The sequence below is a fragment of the Dendrobium catenatum genome, unplaced genomic scaffold, assembly GCF_001605985.2.
Source record: "Dendrobium catenatum unplaced genomic scaffold, ASM160598v2 fragScaff_scaffold_461, whole genome shotgun sequence".
In the NCBI taxonomy this organism is placed as follows: domain Eukaryota; kingdom Viridiplantae; phylum Streptophyta; class Magnoliopsida; order Asparagales; family Orchidaceae; genus Dendrobium; species Dendrobium catenatum.
Genome location: NW_021318923.1, coordinates 28,505 through 34,173, shown reverse-complemented (window position 1 = coordinate 34,173; position 5,669 = coordinate 28,505).

Sequence of the window (5,669 nt, the reverse complement as noted above, 5' to 3'; positions counted from 1 at the left end):
TACAGAATCAATACGAAATGGTTTTAGAGAAAATTCAGACTTGTTAGCCAATGGTTTACTATTGAACCTGCCGAACAGACCGTCTGATCTGATTTTCAAAACGATGATTTTCATTGTTGCAAGGATCCATGCTTCGTAATTTCAAAGGTTATTGAAGAAGTTTTCTTGTTTTAGAATTCTAATTTTGGATTTAGAGTGGATTTATAAAATAAAAAATAAGCCATGTAATACAGATTGTTGAAGTTGTTGAAAACCAGGTTTATCATGGACAAATAAAGAGAGCTTAATTTATACTAGTGAAGCTCTAGCTCGAATGAGATTCTCCATATTTTGAATGTCGTAGTTACAAGTGCAGCGTCTGCTTTTAATTTCTAAAGCATTTTTTTTGGCCGTTATGATTTTTTCAAAAAAAATTTATTGATATATTTTTACTGATATACAAATTTATATGTTGGAGGTTGCAATGCTGCAGTCAACAACTTACATATTATGTAACAGGCCGTTGGTGTACTAATTCTCAATGTTATATTTTTTTTTTATTAACCAATGTAAATAAATTTAGGCTTCATTTTAGATGGTTTTCTTACTGCTAAAAGTAGTTTTCTAGTATAAAAATTGTATTTTTTTTATTTTAATAACCAACGTAAATAAATTTAGGCTTCATTTTTTACGGTTTTCTTATTCTTTAAAGCAGCTTTTTAGTACAAAAATTAAAATTTTTGTCCTTGAAAGCTGTTTTAAGGAGTAAGAAAGCCATCCTAGACGAAACCTTAGTGTCTTCAAGTGGGAGGCTCATATTTGTAGAAACAAAGATTATACTTAGGCTTTGTTTGGGATGACTTTCTTTCTGTTTCTTAAAGCTGCTTTCTATTACAAAAATTATAATTTTTTTACTAGAAAGCTGCTTTATGAAGTAGTAAGAACACGGGGATCCATGTAGGCCTGAGGGTGCGTAATTGCCTACCCAAAAACCGGAGAAATGACTAAGAGGGGAGGCCATTTTGGACTTTTGCCCACCTTAAAATTAATACTTTGCCCTTATCCAACCCATTGCCCAACTCCAGTTATCATTCCATCTCTTCACGCACGCGACACAAGCAACCGCAGTCGCGAGGGTTTCGAACTCGAATCTACTCCTGGTTCCTGATCTCCTCCTTTGTTTCGCTATCGGCTTTCCAGTGGCTCCTTCGATCTCTATTTTTCTGGTTCTGAAGAGGAGCTGAAAAACCGCGGCGGCGAAGAGTTTGCTGATGCCTTTTCTTCACCAGATTGCCGTCTGTAAGTCAGATTGTTTGGTTTGCTTGAATATGAGTTTTGAAATTTCATTTACTTTTATTTTGTATAGTTTCCAGTTTTAGGAAAGCATTAACTAAATCAATGTTAATCCGAATGGTAGACTTGCCTCTCTGGATAGAGTATTCATTGAACCCTAAACTTAGTTGAATACGGCTGATTGCTAATCTGTTGATTGTAATGATGGCTATCAAGCTTCCCACAAGCATTCAGACAAGTGTTTTCTTGTTTTTCCTCAAAAAAACACTAAAACTTTCTTGCTTTTACTTTTGTCTAAATGTCTTCAGCATTCTTACAGATGCAAATTGGCCCATTATGGGGTGAAGAATTCTAAGTTTTGCGTTAATTCAAATAATAAGAACTGACTAGCTACTTACATGTATGGGAGATGCTAGCAAGCAAAAATCTTATAAGGAGGTTTCTCCACTTAGAAGAACTTCCATGCTGCCAAATCAGGAAGCATCGTAGCTATAATGCCTTTTTAAGATAGAATCAAAAATAAAACGCATGCAGAAAAGATGCAAAAACTCCGAAGTTGAAGCTGATTTTGAAAACTGAACACACTCTTCTACTTAGTCAAAATAAAACGCATGCAGAAAAGATGCAGAAACCCGGTTTGTTTTTAACTAAAATTTGATCTGATATAGCAAAGTTCAGTAGATTGATCTATTTCTTTTATGATCTGCTTTTCACACTTCGCAGTGGTATTGAATAGGAAAATTATGTAGCAATGATTTTCTTTTTCTGAATATCAAATTTCTGTTGAAATGATTTTTCATGAATAGCAAAGTTATGTTGCAATTTTTTTTTTTTCTGAATAGCAAATTTTTGCAGAAATGTTTTTTTTTAATAGTAAAGTTCTGTAGAAATGATTTTTTTCTAAATAGCAATGTTCTGAAGCAAGAAAGTTAGCAAACAAATCTTGTAAAAAAACCTTTGCAATATAGTTAAAAACTCTTCTCTAATCTCCAAAAATAAGTTTCCTCACATCAAGCATAATGAGGAAAACAAGCATAGTCAATCTAAGACAACCGAGGAAGAACACTTGTTTCCACATGGCCAATCTTTATAATGAATTTGTTTTCTTACAAAAAAATAGAGCATCTAAGAACTCAAATATGAATTTTTTTTTTGAATTTATATTATTATTATTATTATTTGATTAATCAAATTTTTGCCCACCCTGAAAAAGAAGCTAGATCCGCCCCCGAGTAAGAAAGTCATCCCAATCGAAGCCTTAGTAGTTTCTTGTTGATGCTTGTGGATCATAACATCTAATGCAATGAAACATCAATGTGATAAACTCTACCTGTGAATGTGTTCATTATGTACCTATCTCACTCTAACATTATGGAATTGTTGTTCTTATAGGATTCTCATTATTACATCAATTCTCATTCAGAGGCAGAACTCGACTCGACCATATCTTTTCCAATTTTGTCAGAAGTAAAATTTCTGATTTCATTCATTGAATTTGCTCGGAGAGGCGAGTTCAGAGTTCTCCAATTTCGTCCTAAGATAGATACCCATATTATTAATTTGGATTGTCGTATGTGACCAATTCTGAAAGTTTATTAAATCATGAGGAGACAATGCAAAATCTATAGCACGAACGATGAGAACTCGTGAGTTGATGGATAGATTATTTTTTTTTAAATTTTGCTTATATTAGGATTTATATTAATCATATTATTATAAAAGAAAAAAAAAAAACTCTTGTTGTGTCTTGGAGTATTCACGGCGGTAGAGAAATATAAAGTTTAACGTCTTAACGTTGTACGAAGATCCAGCACACAATCTGACAAGAAAGAGAGAAAGTGTTGTGTTCATAAGAGACATCATAGTTTTTACGTGAAAACCCCTGAAAAGGGGGGAAAACCACGGGGCCTGGCCCAGTTTGAATGAATCCACTAGTATTTCACTACAGGAAAATCATCGATTTCCGGCGGCCTTTTCCGGCGGTAATTTAACTCGATTACAAATGAGGCCCTTCCTTGGGAGAAGGCCTTGGCTTGATGGTACAAATGTACATTATATAGAGTGTATTACATGGTGGGAGTTACAATATAGACATGTTTGTTTGGTCGGCACAACCATAGTCCATATGATAGCGGTCGAAAAGACCGTGGTCTAGTGATGGAGGTCGGAAGGACCAAAGTAGGTGATTGAGGTCGGAAGGAACGTAGTTGGCAGGAGAGAGAGGTCCAAAAGACCGTAGTTGGTAGGTGATCGGGGTCAGAAAGTTCATTATCTGGTGATGGAGGTCAGAAGGACCATAGTAGGTGACGAAGGTCGGAAGGACCATAGTCGGTAGGAGATAGGGGTCAAAAAGACCGTTGTTTGGTAATGGAGGTCGGAATGGCCATAGTAGGCGACAGAGGTCAGAAGGACCATAGTCGGTAGGAGACAAGGGTCCGAATGACCATTGTTGGAAGGAGAGAGAGGTCTAACAGAAGTCCGGGCCTTAAGTGGTGGTCTGACAGAAGTATGGGCGTCAGGTGAAAGTCTGGGCCTAAGGTGGTGGTCCGACGGAAGTTCGGGCCTCAGGTGGTGGTCCGGCGGAAGTTCGGGCCTCAAGTGGTGGTCCGGCAGAAGTCTTGGCCTCAAGTGGTGGTCCGACATAGCTCGGGGCCTAAAGTGGTGGTCCGGCAGAGCAACGACGTCAGACGGTGATCTAGCGGAGGTGAGGACCTAAAATGGTGGTCCGACGGAGAAACGACGTCAGGCGATGGTACGGTGGAAGTGAGGGCCTCCAGTGGTGGTCTGGCAGAGCTTAGGGACTCAAGTGGTGGTCCGGCGGAGCTCAAGGCCTCAAGTGGTGGTCCGGCGGAACAACGACGTCAGGCGGTTGTTCGGCAAAGGTGAGGGCCTCAAGTAGTGGTTCAGCCGAGCTCAAGGCTTTAAGTGGTGGTCTGGTGAAGCAACGACATCAGGCAGTGGTCCGACTGAGGTGAGGGCCTCAAGTGGTGGTCCGGCGGAGAAATGACGTTAGGTGATGGTACGGCGGAGGTGAGGACCTCCAGTGGTGGTCCGACGGAGCTTAGTGCCTCAAGTGGTGGTCCGGCAGAGCTCAAGGCCTCAAGTGGTGGTCCGATGGAGCAACGACATCAAACGGTGGTCCGGCGGAGGTGAGAGCCTCAAGTGGTGGTCTGGCGGAGGTGAGGGCCTCAAGTGGTGGTATGGTGGTGGTTGAGGAGGAAATTTTTCTTTCTCTTCTTTCTCTTCTTCCTTCTTCTCTTCTTGCTATGATCCCTTTTTCAAGAGAAATGAAATGTCTATTTATAGATTTCTGGAGTGACATGGCCTATAAATAGGTGGGAAATCAAAGGTAAATGGGGAGTAGTTGGATGGACAGCTGATATTGAATCCCTTGATTGTGGACCATTTGTCAGATATTTGAAGGTCTTAATGATGTTGAAATTTGTCAATCTTAGGCTCGTTGGATTCATCTTGTCGAGCCGCTCGATTCCACTATAAGCATGTTATGTTTGAAAAATGTTTGGTAATCCAAATTGTGGTTTGAACCTTCCAACATCGCTTCAGGGGTTCTTTATTTGGACTCATTTGGGCTCGGATTGAGTAGAATTTGGTGTCGTTGGGTTTATATTTCCTAGACGTTCAGTTTTACTATAATTTTGCTGAAATTGGAGTTTCGATGGTCCCGATTTTAATTTTGGAAGTTTCCAACTTGATTTTGTATTGAGATTCGTGCTCGACCATGATACTTTTTTGATGACGTATCAACTCTCCTTTAAGAAAAGCTTATAGTATTTCCCCACTTGATATGTCCCACTTTGCCCTGTATATGCGCCTCACCTAAATACAATTTTGAGAGCCATTCAACACTTTTGTTGAATGAAGAAAATCTTAAAACATTAACAAGGCTCTTTTGTGCATCATATATACCTCTCTTTCTCAATATCTCTTTTACGCCCTCTCATTATCCTCCTCTCTATTGCTATCCAAATTCTTGAAACCTTTGGCAACTATGAAGCGAGGAAGTTGCTTTGCAAGCCCACTGGAGAGGGCATCTGGTGTAGTGTATTGGCAGAAGAATCGGACATGTAAGAAGGAAATCCCAATCCAGGGAACAAACATAAGCACTAAGCTTCAAAAAGGATTAATATTCATCAATTGCCTCCATTCCTCTTACATATTTCATATATATAATACTCAAGTAGATAAAATCTAGATAATCCTAAAAGATTTTTGAAACTGGTAACAAACTATATATAATAATCTAAGGAATATTTTAAGCTAAAATGCTCTACATTAACATCAACAAGGCAAATAGTCTATAAGTAAGAAGTCCCACCATGAGCTTGTTGGTGAAGGCATCACCGAGACTAGTGACATGTGAAGGAGAAAGTGAGTTC